This window comes from Numida meleagris, chromosome 2 (assembly GCF_002078875.1).
Source record: "Numida meleagris isolate 19003 breed g44 Domestic line chromosome 2, NumMel1.0, whole genome shotgun sequence".
Lineage (NCBI taxonomy): Eukaryota > Metazoa > Chordata > Aves > Galliformes > Numididae > Numida > Numida meleagris.
The window spans coordinates 103,147,510-103,168,091 of NC_034410.1; the positions used below are offsets into that span (position 1 = coordinate 103,147,510).

At 40.3% G+C, this 20,582-nt stretch overlaps 1 protein-coding gene across 10 annotated transcripts in view; it reads right to left on the reverse strand.

The window, feature by feature from the left end:
• The window catches only part of CHST9 (carbohydrate sulfotransferase 9), an 89,031-nt gene that overhangs the window by 26,983 nt on the left and 41,466 nt on the right, over positions 1-20,582 (reverse strand). Inside the window, exon 1 of one of the 10 annotated variants that reach the window (XM_021387583.1) lies at positions 20,073-20,160. The exons of the other annotated variants lie outside the window; for them this stretch is intronic. The gene's annotated coding sequence lies outside the window, so the exon portion shown is untranslated. Of the gene's footprint in view, positions 1-20,072; positions 20,161-20,582 lie in introns of those variants that run through there. 10 annotated transcript variants of the gene reach the window in all.

Sequence of the window (20,582 nt, forward strand, 5' to 3'; positions counted from 1 at the left end):
CACTCAGGATGAGACATTTCTCTTTCCTTCTGGCTTGAGAACACGGTCAATATTGCATTTGATTATCAACAATGCCTAGTATGTTACTGGCTTATTGCTAACTGCAGGGGCAAGGTCTTCACATATATCCAAGATTAGGGGAAAAAGGCATATTTCTATTTAGCTTATTATTACTATGGGTCCCTATCAACTCAGGATATTCTATGATTCTATAATACCTACATGAAGAACATAAAAACAAACAAAAGCAAAGTGGAAAAATTCTCTTCATATTACAAAGTATACTGGACTAAAGCCACTCCAATTGCAATTACTTAAATTATTAGTGAAGAGTAAAATACTCAGTTTGACAGAACTAAATTTCCTGTCTTCTGAGGGATCTAAAAAAGAAAATGTGATAATTGAGCATCCACACACACACCCCCACACAACTTTGGGTACTGTGAACACATTAACCTTTTGCTATAATTAAAGTGATTTGTGTACTTTGGATTGTTTACAGTATTAAGACTAGGCTCAAGTATTGCAAGCGTAATGAGGAACATATCTTCCAAAAATTAATTTTGCATCCTTATGTTGCTGGCAGAGAGCGAAACCAGTGAACAGCATTTTTAAATAGATGGTTAATTAGATGTAGAGCTGGAGACTCTGGAACAGCAGAGCTGCAAGCAACTCAGAGTTTCAGATTTCTTCTGTGCATACAAACATATCAGTAATGTCTATATTCTGACTAGTATTTTTCATCTCCTTGAATTACATATAACTAGCTAGAAAAGCCACTAGGGGAAAAAAAAGAAAAAAAGAAAAAAAAAGAAAAAAAGGGAAACACCTATGGTTCCTACCGCATAGCATGAAAGTTAAGTTAAATTCAGTAAAAATAAAAATAAAAAAATCACTGGAATATTGGAAGCTAGGCTTAGTGATCACAGAGGAAAATGCCACACAGGCACCAAGAGTCAGTCATGAAGTACTCCCTCAATTTTTTATTCTCATTTCTAAGAACAGAATAGATCAATTCCATTAACACACTGCAGCCTCCTATTTCTTTGCTGGAAAGACAAAATTAAATAGCATCACACCACCACTTACTCACACTCAACATTCAAAAGATCTTAGTTAAAATTACCCCTCGAGACAAGCTACAGACCCACAGCTTTGCTCAGGGTTTGGTTCCATGACTAGCATTAGCTGCTCAAAGTCTGGCAAGAATGGAGAGTGCCGTATTCCACAGCTGCAGTGGTGTGCTTCTCCTCCTCCACTGTGACAGTTCTAGTGCACCACATCATGTGGTAAAGACATCACCGACCCAGTTCAGCTGAAAACCCTCATCTTGCTTAATCGGTTGATTTTCAATCGTATCAGCTCAGATCAGCCCCATCAGCTGTATGGATGGAAATGTGTGGCTAGGGATAACAGAGGGGGCAAGGAGAAGTCCCCTCTTGAGGAAGCTCACGCATGGATCAGCATAAATCCACTGTAAATCCATATCCTCAGAGCCCTCATCTGTTCAGCTGCTACTGAATCATCCGGAATACTGATATTTGTCACAAATGACTGAACAGTTCAGATGAGCAACAATAACAAGTCTCTTGACTGCCCGCTATTTTCCTTCAGGCACTGCATTGTATGGGACTCCATATCTTTTTTCTCCTACTCAGACACACTGTCTATTTGGATTTCCAAAAGGTATTTGATAATCTCTCACGTAAGATTTCTTACAGAAACCTAACAGGCACAGAACTAGAGAGAACATCTTTGTGTGGATTTAGAAAAGATAGGAAATAGAGCATGGACATTAATAATCATCTCACTGTGAAAGAAAGTCACCAGCAGAGTCCTACAGGCAGCTGAGAAAAGACTAAAACTGTTCAATATGTTCTTAAAATCACGTGAGAAAGAGAGATGACAACATTTGCTGATGATAGTATTTCCACCCCCAAATAAGGGGTAGAAACAATGGAGGCTAAAGAACTCTGGACAAATGTAAGCAGATAATCCAGTGTCACGTGAAGTGAAATTTCTGCAAAGTGATACCAAGTAGGGAAAAACATTTTTACTTAAAACTCAGAAGTAGTGGGTGCTGAACTTAGTGTAGAACTCTGAAACTCAGGAACAAGATATTGGGGGTGATGAGACTTCTATATACACATCAGATCCATGCTCAAAAGTTAGAGAGCAAGTTCACAGAATCATTAAGGTTGGAAAAGACCACTAAGATCATCACCTAGTCCAACTATCAGCTAATCCCTACCATGACCACTAACCATGTCCCTCAGTGCCACATCCACACAGTTCTAGAACACCTCCAGGGACAGCAACTCCACCACCCCCCTGGGCAGCCTGTTCCAATACATCACCACTCTTTCTGAGAAGAAATGCTTCCTAGTATCCAACCTGAACAACTCCCAGCACAACTTGAAGCCATCCTCTCTCATCCTATTGCTGTTACCTGGAAGAAGAGGCTGACCCCACCTCACCACAACCTCCTTTGAGGGAGTTGTAGAGAGCAGTTAAGGTCTCCCTTGACCCTCCTCTTCTCCAGACTGAGTAATTCCAGTTCCCAGATTGAAGACTATAGGAAAATCAAAAAGGATCTGTTGTGTTACAGTGTACATACACACCTGCAGCTTAAGGAGTTTATGCAATTGTGATCCTTCCACTCATGTGAAGAAGGATGTGACAGAAATGGAGAAGAAAAAAAGAAGGTAAGATGGTGGATTAAAAGGACAGGCTGGCTTACAAGGAGAAATACTACAAAACCTGGAAAAGCAGAGGAGATATGATAGAGATCCATAAAATCGTAAGTGACATGGAAGGGGTGAATCAGAGCTGACTGTTTGCTGCCTCTTCTAACACAGGGCCAGGGGCATCAGATGCAGCAGGCAGATGGCAGGTTCAGAACAAACGTGAGGAAGCAGCTCTCCACTCAACTAGGAAAGGAAACTAGGGAACTCTTCACCAGGGGATGTTGTGGCTGCTGAAACTTTACATGGATTCGGGGGATGACTGAACAAGCTGAGAGACGGGAAATCCTTTGAGGGTTGATAAGCAAACAGAAACCACCTCTGGCACAGGAAGTCCCTGAAACACAAACTGCTAGAGTTTGGGAAGGCAATGTGGGGAGATTTCAATCTGCTGCTAGGAAATTGAGCAAGGTGGAGCCCAGGTCTGATCTAGTATTGCTGTATTTACGTGCTACAACAGAAGACAAAAAAAAAAAAAAAAAAGACCCCAATTTCAAATACTTCAGAGTCTGGAGATACCCAATAGATAGGGCCCACCACAGCGGTGGCAGCCAGGCAATGGGAGGGGGAAATCATGTTCCTTATCTCACACAGCTCACAATGGGGGCATGTCACACAACCACTGAAATCATTACCACACTGTTTTCTACCAGTTAGATTCTCTGCACTTGTACAAGTTGTCTTCTGTACACCAGAACTCTGGTAGTGCTGAGCAATGGACAAGCCTGGTAACAGCAAAGATCCAGAGACAAGTTTCCAACAGAAAAGAAGAAAAGACAGACTGAGTATTAAAAGCATTATGATCTGCATGTAAAGCTTAGTGATACACAGTGATTTTCAAAATTACATAGGAAGTTATCGAGAGCAGGGGATTGAACTGCAGTACCCTAAGCCACATGCATACACCAGACCATTCTTCTAGGCCACATTCTAGAAACGTCAAGCGGTCAGGAAGCCTTACAGGAATACATATATTTATCATCTGTCAATTATCTGTTTCTCTGGTTTTGCTATCCTGGAACTGGACAAAAATAAATAGAGAAAAACAAATGAGCCTTTCTGAGAACTGAGAGGTGTTGTTTTTTTGTTCATAAAACAGACATCTGTTTAAAGATTGCAAATAGCTCAACTGTCAGTATAACAAACTCTTAAACACTGCCTCTAATTATACAGCATTGATTAAATACAAATATATCTTAATAAAGCTCTTCCTACAGTACTGCTCCTATGGTTTTCCTCCTTCCAGAAGAGAAATTGAGTTTTTTTTTCCTGTAGAGTTTCATTTTCATGGCAAATAATGCCTCTCCATTTATTTTGAAAAGCGAAAAACACAATACACACAAAACACTAAATACCTCAATTGTTTTACCTAAAGTCAGCAATGTCAGCTCTGAACTTCATCTGCACGGACAACTCCCAAATCAGTGCCTGCATTATTTACATGCTGATTCTTAAGGAGGTCCACTTTTAGCAGTTCAAGATGTTACAACTCCAACTGCTGAGTTGCGTTAATGGACTGTGTGAGTGTTACCAGACTATTCTAATGTAAAGCACAGGTTGCTTGCTATTGCAGCTAAAGACCAGCCATGGAATTTGCCAAGAACCAGCACAATGGAGCAGTATCCTGAATGTTAGCACCTAGTGCCCTCTACCTGCTTCACTTAAAATGCATGAGAAGCAAAAACACAGAAAACTTCACTTCGTACTTGTTCAAAATTCGTTCAGCCTCGTAATTAAGCTGATCATAGTCCATTTTGTGAATTACTAGAGTGAGAAGTGCTACTCCCTTCTAGACTGCAAGCTACACAGGAGAATGCCATTCCAAACGGTGCTGATATTTTTTTTGTAGAATAGTTTTATCTTGTTTTTGTAAAACCTAATTTTAAGCTTTCCCTAATAACATTCAATCATTGTGACTGTGAATTCGGATGCCCACCTTATCTTTCCAGGAAACGTAGCAGAAGCCACTCTGCAGTGAAGTTCATCATGACAGGCGGAGAAAAAAGAATTTCAGCTCATAAATCCTGGTCCTGTAATCTAATCTCTGTGCTGAAACACTTATATGGTCATCTGAGCACCTGGCATATACTACAGACAGGCAGATCCCGATGCCTGCATAGATAAGTCAGCACCATAAGAGACAAAGTTTCAATGAGCAGACATCCAGCACTGTGAATGGATACTTGGGAAAAATTTATCTGGGTAACCTTGACCTATCATTCAGTCAAAGCAATGTTACCATAATCCACAGTTACCATGGCTGACTTGCCTTTTTAATTCTAAACTGTGCTCAAGGTAATCGTTTTAAATTCCTTAACTATAGAGAATCTATAGAAAATCTCACGTTTGTTTTTTTTTAATATATATGTACTAACTACTGGATTTTAATGCTGCTTCCCTCTGAGCTATGAAACAGAAAGTGTGTGAGTATGTTCACTCATGAAGGGATGAAACCCATGCAGAAAGACCTGACCTCAAGTTCACATGTGCAAAAGGCAATGCACTAGATGTCCCTTAATCGTAATCTTGAATCAGGATTCATATCCCTTAATCATACAAAATGGTTCTAAAATAGATTGTCATTATTTCCTCCATCTTCTCTATCTGCTGGAATTTTAATATCCCACCTACAGGTCTTCCAAAATGTACCACAAGAGCGTTCCCTCAAAGGAGATGGGAGATACAGTGAAATACATGCCCACATAGATATTTAGCAAACTATTTTCGAAACTTTTGAAACCATCTACATTTTCATGTTTTATTGAAAGCATGTTTCCAGAGACTTCATTTGAGACAGTCAGTTTAAAATAAACAAAGTGAATAAATAAGTCATGCTTCCAGCATGGTAGATCCTTGTCATTGCTTCCTCCCCTTACCAGAGCTCTGTCACCAGTGGTCTGGCATTACCATCCCCTCCTGATCCCGGTCCCACTCGGGTTCTCATCTGTAATATGCACCTCTGGCTCCACCCTCTCACTACAGCAGATACATTTGATAACTAACTTATTAGACTGCCAACAGCAAAAACAAGTAAATCCCCACTGAGGCCTTCTATGGCCAGCTCTGGTCAGAAGCTGAGGACAACGTTGACAAACAAGCCCTACAGCACAGCAATAGAACCGCATGCCATGCCTGCTGAAAGCATGTGTAAACCAATCCTTGCATTCTGCACGCCTCAGCATTGCACTAGCCTGGCCAACGCAGTCCCTGAGTTCTTCACTCTCTGTGATTGGCAGTGACAGCCAGAAAAGTACAGCAAAGCCCATCGGCTTGGAACACCCCTCAGAGCACCTTCCAGCTCTCTGTGATTGCTTATCTATCAGAGGGGAATAGAGAAAAGCAGTCCCATGGCAAACTCTCAAAGGCATGCAACTGGTAGGTAAAATGTGTTATTTCTTGACAGAAACCCAGCTTTACTGGCATACGGGGAGCTGCCTAAGTGCTCACATGTGGCTGGGCTGCCGACCCATACTGAGCATCCCATCAGAAGCCATGGGGGTAGCGTGAACGTGGGCAGTACATACCATGAAGCATCAAGTATCGTAAACCCCTGTGCACTCCAGCTGGCACCCCAGGTGCTTCCTGATAGGTACGTGTAAATAAGGGCTCTGGTTTTCTTTGTTTTCAATAGGAGGTTTTGCATCTCAAAGCAGAAAGATTTCGGTGCTCACAAGAAATGTAACTGCATTTGTGATTATTTTCTCCCCTGCTGCTAAATATGATCATTTGCTCCACTCAAGCTTCTAATAATTAAATTAATACTAATTGAGCAGCCTTTTGGTGTATTTTTAGCCTGTGCACATTATGTATGTGCTACATCCAGCACATTTGCAGCCTCTCCTTAGTCTCACCCTTCATCCCCCAACCCAGAGGATTTCTGTGGATCCCTGTTCTGAAACTCAGCTGTGCTGCCAGCGGCAGATATTTATATGTTCACACTGTTGAATCGATACAAAAATCAACAGGTATTTTTACAAGATACTTCAAAGAAAGAAACTTCTACAAAACAAAACTGAAATCCCACAGCTAATTTTGTGACTAACTGCCCCCTAGTGACAAAGTCCAATCCCAAATAACTCACAGTCACTTTTAAGCCTTAGAGTCCTGAAAATCAGTATTTCAAACTTTTTGTTTATTTTAAACAAGAAAATGAAGAAAAACAGCCCTGTCTCAAAAATAAATAAAAACGTGTTAGCCTGAAAACAGACTTATTTATTCAAAGCATTACTCCAAATGCTTCAATCAGACTTTTCCTGCACAGGCAGCATCAAAAGTCAATGTAAACATTCCTACAACTCAAAAATGTAAGTGGTGAGTTTGGTTTCAAAATTGAATGCCTGATATGCTTCAGTTGCTCCTAAGTGCTGTCCCACTGAGTGGTGAGGCTGCAAAAGCAAAAGGAAAAACGACCTCCAGGCCAGCCCTGCAAGCCTTGGCTCTGGATAAAACACTTCACCCTGCACCCAGGTGCAGCTCAGCCCAGAACAGCTGGCCACAGCGCATGCACACCAAGGACTTTGTTCTGTACCGCTTCTCATGAAGCTGGTAGCACAGGAGGCATGCAGAGTTACAGAGGAGGGCCACTAAGATGATCAGAGGGCTGGAGTACGTCTCCTGTGAAGACAGGCTGAAGGATCTGCACTTGTTCAGCTTAGAGAAGAGAAGGCACTGGGAAGGCCTCATTGTGGCCTTCCAGTACTTGAAAGGAGCTTACAAGGAGGGAGATCAACACTCTACATGGTCTGATAATGACAGAACAAGGGGGAGTGGCTTTAAACTAAAAGAAGGGAAATTTATATTAGATGTTAGGAGGAAATTTTTCATTCAAAGTGCAGTGAGGCACTGGCACAGCCACCCAGAGAAGCTGTGGTGCCCTATCCCTGGAGGCGCTCAAGGCCAGGTTGGATGGGGCCCTGGGCAGCTGAGCTGAGGGAGGGCAGACCTGCCCTTGGCAGGGGGTGGGACTGGGTGGACTTCAAGGTCCCCTCCAACCAAAGCCATTCTATGATTTTGTGAACTGCCTTAAGTAATACTGTTTTCTGGTATGCTTTTTTTTTTTTTTTTTCCTAAGAGGATGCAGCTTCTGTGAAAATAGTTGTTTTTTTTTCCTCCACACTTAAAAAGCATGGAATACATTTTTCTCTTGTTCTAATGAAGTAACAACCTTACCACATTAATTTGGTTTGCTGCACTGTCTTTGCATTACTGTAACCCATTATGTTAGCAAGAAAAGCAGTTCTCATGCACGCTCACAAGTTACTGTAACATTGGGGTTTTAGTAAGAAAAAAAAAAAAACAAAAAACCCACAGCTCCTATATTCTTCTAGAACATTAAATTGCAGCCCTGAAATACAGCTTTTCAGTAAGCAATTTCTTACAGAAAACAGCTAATAAAACATAAAACATACATGGAAAAAAAAAGACATGGCAAAAGAGAAATTGTTCAAATGCAGACAATATAAAAATGCACTGAAGTAAGTTCAAAACTCCTAAGGAAATCGTGCCTAATTAAAAACAACAGAAACTAGCATAAGGATGCTGTAAAATACAATGTGACCTCTTAGATTATCATCAAATAGGGTATGCTTTTATTGTTAGTACCTATCACAAATTTCAGCAGAGTACTTATACTGCTATTCATTCAGACTCAACACTAGCTAATATGGATAGTATAGACTGTAATACCATGGGCTGTAAACGCAGACTAGCTGCCTATCCAGAGAAAGGAATAAATCACCCTTTAGTATTCTCAATCATGCCAGAAAATCCAGTGCCTTCTTAAGGCTAATAAAAGCAGACAAGAAACATGCTACTCTTACACTTTCATGAGACAAAGCTCTCCAACTCAGTGGCTGTGAAAATTTCTTCTGAACATATTAAAATGATCTTAGGGCTCTGCAGAAACCCTGCTCATAAAACAAAAAAAAAAAAAAGAAAAGAAAAAGCCGGGACAGTTAAAATTAATACGTCATAAATAAAACATGTCTTTCAGTATATATTAAGTGACAGGTCTGAGAAGCTCCACCGCCATGCATGCGCTCACAGACCAGTGAGAACACATGCAGTTCATTAAATCCACTCAAGTGTGCAGGGTCTTCCTGATGTTATTCATAACTGAAACATTTCAATTTTAGTTAACAGAAATAAACTAATTTAAAAGTAAAACATGGAAATTAGTCCTGTGTTTCTGGATTACAATCCCACAGTGCCTCCTACTAGCCACATTTAGCCTCAAAGGGTTTCATTAAAAAAAAAAAGAAGTGTGCTTTATTTTGGGGGGAGGGGGGTGGGGAGAGATGGGAGTTGGGGTTTTGAGCGGACAGATACCTTTCCAGACAGGCTTCAAATATTTTATTTCCACAAAAAATAAACAAACAAACAATAAAAATGTCACAACTTGTACTTTAACCATATGCCTTGAAAATGTAATTCCTTCCATTAAATAGGCAGAAGGAACAGACACTATACCCTAACAGGTCCTCAGAGAGAAATGCACTGCTTGTAGCAAGAAGCACAGCGTACCCTGCATGGCCTACTGCTAAGGTGACAGGATGGGGATGACAGTCCGTCCTGCAATCTCCTACTGTGCCTCCCCCTTCATGCTGGGCTAATTGAAGAGCTATCATTATCCAAAAAGCTTTCATCATGTGCTCCGACCCTCTACAGGTCTCTTCCAGACACTTCACAGCCATGACATGGTTCAGGCACCTCCCAGTCTCAGGACATTCTACACAAAAGGTGACAGAGCACTCTGAATGACATGGATTATTTCATTAGATCATAAACAAAAGGACTGAGATTTAGATCTCTCATCACAGGCTCAATATTCAAAAGTCAGGGGTATAATCACAAGTTCTGACTTGAGTCCCCTGTTACTCTACACTAGACTATATTAGAGGAGCCATGAGTCCCAATCCACTAAATGGGCTGTACTGCTGACCAGAGCACACGTGAATCACAGAATCATTAAGACTGGAAAAGACCACTGAGTTCATCTAGTCCAACTGTCAACCCACCCCCACCGTGCCCACTGACCATGTCCCTCAGTGCCACATCCACACGGTTCTTGAACACCTCTAGGGAGGGTGACTCCACTACCTCTATGGGCAGCCTGTGCCAGTGCCTCACCACTCTTTCTGCGAAGAAATTTCTCCTAATATGCAACTTGAACCCAACTTAAGGCCATTACCTGTCATCCTCCATGTGCTTTGCACACAGAGCCACTACTCAACTTTGCCCTCTAAAAAACGAAGATAAGACTACTATTACTTTTTTTTTTTTTTTAAGTAATTCTGAAGTCTTCTTAAAGCTTTACTAAAATAAAATTAGGAAAGAACTTGGAGATGGGACCACATGCTCTTATTTCCCCGTTGTTCCCTTGCCATCCACTTTTGGATGGCTGCTGGAGACCAGACAACTGCATTCAGCAGATTTTCTCTCTGACCACGTGCTGCTTGTTATTGTTGGGCAAATAAGCAACCAAATTATGTCCCACTTATATAAAATCATGTGAAAGCTATTCCGGCACAACACCAGATGAAGCAGTAGAACATTATCCTGGGCTGCACGTGATGAATTCCTGAAACATAGTTCTGTTCTGCTAGTCCTGTTACATTCTTTCAAAGTATGAGGAAACAAACAAAGAAACATTAAGTTCCTTCTGAAGACCCCAGTATCCCTAAAAACCTGGTCTAACTTCTATTATTACATAGTAACATTTTCATGGTCTGCACAATGAGGCAAAACAGACTTTTATTAGGACAAAGAACTGAGTTTACCTGAGGGTGGGGTTGTAGCTGATGTGTATCAGTCAGATGGGAGCAGGAAAAAACTAGCATCGTGTAAAAAGTGCCATCTCTTGAGCCCTGGAAAACTAATTATTACTATTGTTATCACCCCTAAGACAGCAACACCAGGAAATATTTACCAACATTTCTACAAGTCTTTTTGACTTTTCATTCAGGAGAATACTTTTTTTTTTTTTTTCCTGAAAAATAAGCCAGGTAAAATAGTTGCCATGTCACTGTTTAAACAGCTCTAGCTCCAAGAAAAATATGCTGAGAAGTTTATACATACCCAAGGTCCATGCGAGCATAAATCAAAAAAACAAGTGAAAGTCATTTTATTAATTTAATATTCACATGGTATAAGAAATGAGACAAAAACTTTTAAGTTTTGCTCTTTGGCCCCTTAAAATTACCCTCATCTATTCAAATAGCAGCTTACCACTGGTAAGCCTGAAATTAAGTGCCATTACTACAACACACCAGCAAGGGGAGTAGTAACACTTCGACAATTTCCCTCTTCAGCAACAGCAAACTATTCATAAATGCAATAATGGATAGAAAATTGATGCTGATCAGTATAGGCAGTGGAAAGAACATTTGTTCTGCTGAAAGACAGAAATTTAACAAATCAGAATCTTTAAAGGCTACTTGTTTTTGAAAAGAACGTGGAAGCACACATACATAGCCGTAGATCAGCCCAATATAACACCCAACAAAAAAACCTCTCTCATTTGAGACTGTTATTTCTAATATATATATTTTTCTTTTTAAACAGCAATGACTGTTTAGGAAGAACTGTTGTGTCTGTGGGAAGGCAAGACACTTCACTAAGAAAGCATGTGTAGAATGACTGGGGCTGGTAGGTAGGAGGGTTGAGAAATTCTCAAAGCTGTATTGCAGCCACTGGTAAGGACAGCAGAAGATGGAAGTTTCTAAAACCAGGCTTTCACTTCTAGATATCATAGTTCCTGGCAGATAACTGACCAGCACTGCCAAAGCACAGTACATTTTCTGAGTCCAGGCAGACTGGTCTTTTAAATTCTCCCACCTGCTAACACAGATCTTCCCACACTGTGATACAAAAGAAAGAGCATCCCAGAGCTCCCACAGCAGAAGAATGAGCTCTGACACCCTATCACTCTTCAAACCTGTACTACAATAAGATACAGATACTGCTGAGCAGCAGCATTTCCCAGCACAGCTACAGTCCAGACACTACAGAGTAGAGGACCTCATGTCCAAAGGGGGCATTTGCTGTGTCAGGCTGCAATGTTGAGAAGAAAAGCTGCTGGCTGCATTGGTTCCCTTGATCATCACTGCAGCCAAGGTTTCCACATTCAGTGAATCAGAGAATCATTAAGATTGGCAAATACCGCTAAGATCATCTAGTCCAACCATCAACTCATCCTTACCATGCCCACTAACCATATCCCTCAGTTCCACATCCACACGGTTCTTCAACACGTCCCTGGGTAGCCTGTTTAATCCCTTACCACTCTTTCTGAGAAGAAATTTTTCCTAACATCCAACCTGAACCTCCCCTGGTGCAACTTAAGGCCATTACCTCTTGTCCTCGTACCTTTCCTACTGCACTGTAAGACCGTGAGAAATAATCCCCCTTCCCTTAAAATGCTGTAACTTTATAAAACTTGCTACCTAAGTAGGCAGCCAAAGTATTTAATCAACTTGTAAATACCCAAGTACAAAGATGTCCTAGGTACTAATCATGAAATTACTATGCATGACAAAACTCAGAATAGTGTTTTGCTGTAATTGTGCATAATTTAACTCAAAAAAAGCAAGAGGAGTTATATTTAGATACAGAAGAAAGAGGTCAAATTTATGAGGGGGAAGAATGCTGTCATTTTTACTAGACTGATACAGAAAGTCTTCACCCAATGCAAGAGTTTTAGGATGTCGCTTCCCCAGTGAGATGCTAGGGGCAACCCATCAACAAGGGGACATTCAATACACAGTCTGGTATTCTAGAGCCATATTTAAATACATTCAGCTTTGTCACCTTAAAATGCATCTACAAACTTCTGTGTGTTTTAACCATTAGAGGCAGAGAATAGTGTTTTATAAGCAGTATAAACAGTACAACTTTCAGAAAAAAGCAATACAAAGTTTTCCTTCCTTCTGATAAGAAGGAATGAAGCTATTAAATCAGCACCACCACCACTCAAAAAATTAAAATAAAATAAAATTGAAACAAACCAAAAAAAACCAGATAGTCTCAGCAATTTCCTAACAGACTTTTTTAAGTGAATGTTGATGGGGTCAACTCCAGGCGTGGCTTGAACAGTTTCTTGGTTTTGTCTAAGGGAAAAGATGTGGAACAGAGGATGGCAGCCATCCTTAACACCCCACAGCTGAGACAGGAGAGGCTGCGTGACCTGCCCAGAACCTCCCAGCAAGTTGGGCTACCCAGACACAGAGCCTGTTACGGTTGAAGGGCTGTTCAGCTAAGCAACACCGTGTTTGAATTGCCAAGACCAGATGAAGAGAAGTGTGGACAAAGGAGTTTGAAGGTCTGCGCCCCACCATCAGGTTAGCCTGTGTCCTCCTGAACTCTGTTAACAGGCAGCAGCCACAAAAGAGTTGTGGGCCTCCTCCAGCAACACTCAAATGCACACTTCACCCTGTTCATTACTGCCAACCCAAAACACATCTAATCCTATAAGCAGCAGAAAGCCAAGAGACAAAAAAAAAAAAAAAAAGCCATCAACCATCCTCAGAACTAGTGAGACAGAGAAGAAAACCTCAGCATGAAGAGCTCTCCACTGAGGAGAGCTTGTGCCACATGGAATGCAGCTGAGAGCCTAGCTAATGTTCTCTGACACCATCCTGAGCATATAATTCCTTGGGACAGGATCAGAAATTTGATGTGTTGATATCAGGAGTTAATGCCTTTTCCAAGTAACTGACCTCAAGAAGAGTGCAAAGAGCAAAGAAGCTACTGTAAGAAACTGCTCTGATGCTAATGCAAATGGTCCTGGTTTCTTTCAGATCAACTCTAGCACTTGACCATTAATGTCTATTTTCCCAAGAAAATACTCTTAGTAAACCAGGAGCAAAATTGCAAAATTACATTTGCTATTTTATATAAGTAAATTAGCAGAAAGATATCTCCATCTTAAAGATGCAGACTTTAGGATCAGTAGCTTTCAATGCAGATGGATTACAAAAATATGAGGATGGCTTTAAAACCAGTTTCCAAACTTGTCTAGACTCCAATTGGGTTGGTAACACATCTAGAAGAAATCAAAGGAGTGTATTTTTCCATCGAAGTCATGCACCTTATCAGCTTCTGGAGACTAAAAATGTAATTAATCGGTTTTGAAGATGTCTAGAATAATAAACTATTCTGGTTTACCTGGGAAAGGTATATGGTACCTTTTCAAGAAATGCTTACATGCAAATTCAAAGTTGCCTATACAGGCACGATCTTTACCAGAGTCTTGCCTAAGATCTCAACTGCAGCCTACATAGACTTGATTCATAATTCAGAATAGATTGCAGAATAGATTCACAGATAGTCCCAAAAGGTTTGTTTATGTTCCAAACAAAAATCAGCTTTAGGCACTGTGCTAATTGATTTCACCAGCACATCACCAGTCCCACTATAGACTACCCGGTTCCTTTTGCAAATACCAGTTTGGACCCCTATGACCCAAGTCAGACTAGCACCAGAAAACCCAGGCAGTTCCAAAATCTTGGATGGGAAATACAGGGCATGACTCCAGATCCAAATGTGCTAATAATTTTTGCCCATTTCCATCTCCTAAAAGTTTAGGCTTTCTATGACAAACACTCAAGGTGCCCCCATTTCCCTGTATTCTTCTTCCTTATGTAAGTAAGCCTAAAAGCATAATTTAACTTGCAAAAAGAGAATACTCAAACCCATTAAGAAAACAAAAAAAATAAGATGTTGGACAGAAATGCTCTGGGATGAAGCTGTACAATGAAAATGACCGCAGTCATAGCTGGCTTTTTGTCTTTCCAACACAGGAAAGACTCCTGCCTTTCTGACTCTGGAGTTCACATATACATGCCTCAACTTTTTCCTTCCTCCTTAAGGAAGCAGAACATTTTGTTTCTAAATGCCTTCCCATCTACTAGACAAAATTCACATCGCCTTTGTTTATTTTAGAAAACAGACATATTATCATGAATCTTCCTCCTTTTCAGTTGAATTGAGAGCTAAGTAGAAAATACTTCAGGTATCTTGCAAAACATCAGGGGTTTTTCAAACATTTTTGCTCCAAATTACAAAGAAGAGATTAAGATTACAATAATTTTATAACAAAAAAGCAACTCTGAGTAGTTGAAATTCTCAAATAATTTCAAAACATTCTGGCATTTTTCATAGGCTGTGGACTCTGACGTATTCAGAATAAAAAGGATCCTTTTATTCAGAAGATGTCAAAACAGTAACGTCAACACAGTTCTCCAAAAAAATGAATTTAAATAGAAAATTCATTTTAAACTTCTTTTCCACACTCAGTTTTATGGTTGCATGGGCTCAGCATTTCTTTCCAAAGGAGAATATTGTGTTAGAAAGATCCCTGACTTGCTCTAGGGCTCTGTTTTCACTTGTATTTTAGCAACAGGAGAACTGAAGCCTGAAAAGATGTTTTTCTACCCCAAGCACCATAACCTTCCTCCTTGGGGTCCTGCTGCCTGTGATCCCAAGCCCAGTACTGAAACTGCACAGCTGTGTTACCTTGGCTCAAACTTCTAAGAAAACTGCTAAGTTGTGAGAAAAGGATGTGAGAAAACGTGCAAGCTAGAGCTGTGAAAGATAAGAATGGCAAAACTGCAGACAGAGGTTCAGCTGTGGATGGCTGCCATCACAGGATGCAACAGAAAAAACACTGACATGAACAAGATATTAAGCATCTAGGGATTGGAAAAAATACAGCATCTTAACTGATTCTTTATGTCCTTCAATTTCTTGAACTAATGAGTATTTAAAAAGACAATGCACAAAATAGAAAAGATAATGGACTGCAATGGAAGCTTAATTGTGATCTGAAGTATTTGTTCATTCATATAATTTTAATTCCTTTTCCATTGCTAAAGCGGATACTCACTATATATGAACATATATAACAGTGCTTAGTATTATCCTCAGATAATTTTTCCTCTATGCTTTTAAGTATCAAGGGTCTAACCTTATCTGATTATTCTCATTTTACTGCATGATCCATCATACATCCAGATTTCATTGCCTGGAATGAATTATGGTAAGTCTGTACATCCAGTGGCTTAATGATATACACATTTTCAATATTATTTTTAAGCCCTTTACAACACAGTGTGGCTAAGAACACTATGTGACAGATGCTACAGAATCACCAAACATTTGAAGATTACTACACTAATTTTCTAAGTGTTATATTTATGCACATGGGCTTGCTAATGATTGTGGTGCTGCCCAAATAGTTGGAGGAGATGAGATCCTGCAGGAACAACCCATAGGTGAAGGTTGGAGACACTGACACCAAAAAAGGCAGGTTCTCTACCATACCCAACAGAGTTGTCAACAATGGGAACACACACCATTTAACATATGCTAATCAATTCTCTCACTGTGAAAGACAAGTGATGGTTCTTGACTAACCATACATGTAGCTTGCTTACAACAAGTTTTTCTTGAAAGATTATTTTCTGAATAAAGTTCTTTTTGCTTTAGGGAATCCAACTTGTCACCAGGTAAACCAGTCATTCCCAAAGCCAATTTACTAGCAGAGAAGATGGAGAAGGACAGACAAACAGCCTGATCATCACCACGGAATCCAGGTCCCAGAGACAATTAGGTGGAAGAGTGCAGTTTGTAGGGCTGAGCTGACAATGCTGCCTTTAATTAGGGTTCTGCAATAAAGAAGCTACCTGGAGGATGTTCAGGGAATAAAGCACCTTTCAGGTGGTCAAGGGCTGATCAGAGGAAAGATGTATATGGGAGCTATGGCATTTATCAGGATCCTGGCCCTAGGCCAGGCTCACCTCTGCACTAACAAAATCTTTATTTCATCTGCTCACATAGCATTAGTTCAAGAAAGGGGATTGCTCTCCTCTTGAATGTCCCAACCCCTCACTGAATAGCTGTGACCAAAATGAATACAAACAGTCCCTTTTACTTAACAGTGAACTGGAAGGACTTTTTCCAAAGCACCTTCAAGGCAGTCACTGACCATTGGCAGCTCTATGCCAGAACCGCAGCTGATCTTGAATAGCATCTCATTCAAAAAACGTTTCCAGCCTTACCAAAGAACTAGTCTGTGCATTAATGTATACATCAGTTTCTTCAGAAGCCAGAAAAGCAGAACATTTTCTGATCTTCATCTGAAGTTCATTATGGACAACACACCGCAGTACCAAATTCATACGACATGGCAGTAATTTCCTCCAGAATTCAAAAGAATGCAAGAGTTGGATATTGAACCGGACCGCATCAGTTACACTACTGTTGATACAAATGTGAATGAAAACTGACTTAAAAATCTGTGAAAAATAAAGGAAAATGTTCACACTAAGTTACTAGGTTAGACACCATATTGTTTGCATTACAAGTCCTTGAACAACTGCTTTTGCTGGTGTCAGCGGAGACTACCACAAACAAATCCTTTGTTCCACAACTGAAACTGTAGAAGTATATGCTACTACTAGATATACTTCAAAAAGAAAAGAGCTGTCACTGTCTGACAGTCTTTACAACTAATTATTTTTCTTGTGGCATTAAAATGATGGATAATCTGTAAGCAATTCCCATCTTTTACTGTTTCTTCCTTTCTTTCCTAAATTCAAGCTACAAACAAAAGTAAAACTATATTTTCACATCGGATTAACTTTATTTGTTTTAAATCTGCTCCAGCTCAATCTAAAAGATGTGCAAGAAAATAGTTTTGTTTTTCCTTTGGCTTAGATTTAGATTGAAGAAGACAAGCAGCAGCAGCAGTGTGAGACATATATAATAGGGTTTAATTACATGTCATGCAGGCTTAATTACTAGAAGTGGCAGAAAGAACCTGCAACATTTCCTCAGTGGAGAAAAATTATTAACTGTGTTTGCCAAACTTTCAGTATAGAAATGCTATTAATTGCTGACTGCCTGAATACAGGATGCTGTATTTTCTATTTAGGTTGATATGTACAAGAATTGCTCTGAAAGTAATGCCTCCTATTTTATGATGCTGGCCCACAATGCCAGAGGCAGATATTGGTGGTATGGCACTAAGGGTCAAGCCTTCCCACCAATATCCAGTTACATGTTGTTGCCGTGTGACAGATCGCAGCAGAGGGGCAGTCAGACAGAATGGCATCTGACATGGAAGTGCATATGAAGCAAAGGTGTGTCACTGAATTCCTCCATGTGGAAAAAATGGCCCCAACTGACATTCACTGATGCTTGCTGAACATTTCTGGAGACCAATTAGTGGATGTGAGCACAGTAAGGCAGTGGGTGGGTGTGTTTCAGCAGTGGCGATGGAATTATACTCCCAAAAAATCTTAAAAAAAAAAAATCAGAGCTATGCTGATTACTGTATCATTGACAGACTCACATAGGCTTTTTTTCTAAGCCACTTGTAACGCTATGGTGTGCATTCAACTCGTGTTATGCATTATATGATATATAAGAGAATTATTAGCATTTGACTAATGATATTTTGAAGATACAAACAAGTTCCAGAAAAACTGAAATCATTATTTCAACACTAAATGGCAATCTGTCAAAAAATCATTCTTCCAGGAGTTACAAATTTAACAAGAAAAGCAGTATTCACTGAAAATGCTCTGACAATAGACTTCTGAGCAAGCCTAATCCATCCCTGCCTGCTTCGATGGCATTTAGTATGGGAACATTCTGTAGATATTCTGCCTTATTATTGTTAACATTTCTGAGTAATGGCTCTCCAGAACCAGTTATTCAGCCTAAGCTATTTTCTGGTCATTCCTCATAACACAGCTGAGCATTTTCACTGTGTTGCAGAGCGTGCATAAAATGCTAACTACATGCTGGCACTTCCCCTCTCATTGCAGCTCTTCAAGAAAATAGGTGTCGACGTCTGGGGAAGACCACTAGACATCTGGCTCTGCTGTATGGTGGCACACCTGGTGGCACTGGAGCCACTGAGGAGGACAGGACTGTTTGGGGGTGGGACTTTGGGCAGTGCTTCATATATACGATGCTTTCAGCCAGCTGTCTGAGGGCTAGACCTGTAGACAAAAACTTTACAGAGTTGGAAGTTATTCAGATTATCTTCCTGCACTCAGCAGGAACTGCTTTCTCCCAGTGCAGCATGGGATGTCTCAAGCAGGAAGCCATTCAGTAACTTTCTTAAGGAAGGTGTTCAATAACTTGCTATACATCCCTGACAGAAAACTAAGCTCCCTTCAATCTAAGTATTCCTGGCACCCAGCTGAACACTGCAGCTACTCCTCAGTCATCCAGTCATTTAAACTGCTATCCACTACAGTTTTCCATGGCTATAAGCATCAGTAGCAACTTCATAACTGCCTCCAAAAAAAAAAAAAGTTATCTAGCCTCCTTACTTCTAAGGTCTAAGCATATCTAATATATACTTGAATTTGTCTTCCACCTAGTACTCATCCCAGTAGGTGCCAACATTCTACTTCTCTGCCTTGCTTGGCATTTTTGACAAGGGTAGGGGGGAATCAACAGCATGCTGAAAAGATGCTGTAATAAAGATGTTAAAGAATAAAAACTTGGGCTTAAATCCTAACTCCTGCAGAGCCTCATTAGTACAATTCCTCCTGACTCAATCCATCACTGCTCATTATTTACAGTCCTTCAACTTATCCAGAGTCCATATGCCCATGTTTATATCCCGGCCAACATGTATTATTTATTCACGTACACTTTGCTGAGATGGTGTCTAAAGGTTTACTAAAATGCACATATTATATCACTTGCCTTTCATCTGCTTATTCTGTAATCTTATCAGAAGAGTAAAAAAAGCAATCTGGCTAGATTTATCCTTTCCTAAGCCTTTTTGTCTTTTTGCCTATGGTTCCATTATTAAAGCTAAGGAAAATAATCTTCTTTACTCAACCTCTTGTATTTATCATTTGCCTGCTTTTTATGGTTCCAATTTCACTAACTCTTCCAGACACTCTCAAAAATGGACCCTGCAATGGGAAACATCTGCACCATGGGGATAAGGGCTGTGGAAAGAAGTCCAGAAACAGAAGACAAGGTGCAGCAAATTTTGTTCCTAAATCTGCCTCTTCTGACCTTAGTACATTGCGTGTGCTAAAACTCAATTCTGCGGCAAGGAACACAAATCAACCAACCAAAACACTTCAGCATTCCTTTAACCACATGAAAAATCCCTCCTGGCTTCAAGGTCTACTGAAGTGTCACAAACTAAGCACAAACTTTACAGAAGGAAAAAATCAACGACAGCAATTCAAAAGCCTTATTTATTAGCTCTGAGAGCTGAAGGAGGCAAGAACACCATTGCCACTGAGCTCCGAGGTCTACACTTGGCTCTGCACCAGCCAGCTCTTCTCATACCTTTTTCTGTTATCCCTCTTGGTCAGCACTCTTTCATTTTCTTCATTCTCTTTATTATTTGTTGCTGGGTTCCTGAGCTTTGTTGTTACCATTCCCTGGGAGGACACCACTTTTATACTCCGCCCTGACTACTAAGTTGACAGGAATACAATCCACTGCATGCACCTGCAAATGGCAGAAATTACTGGAGATGTTATACATTCCAGACCAAAAAGGAGCTCTTCATCAAACAAGATAAAAAGCAGAGGAACCGAGGATCCTCTGCCTGTTTTCAATAGGCACGTCAGCTTTTTCCACAGAATCTTTACTCACTCAAATAAGACTGATAGCTGAGAACTGTTTTTCATCTGTCATTTTGAACACCCCACTACACTTCAAGACGTATTGAGTACAGTTAGCACATTTTTCCTTAAGTGTATTCTTCCTGAGTCAAAATAACTCTCCCCAGTGAAAAAAAAAAAACAAGGCAACCATCCCCCAAAATCTTGCAAAACCCCCCCTATACTGCCA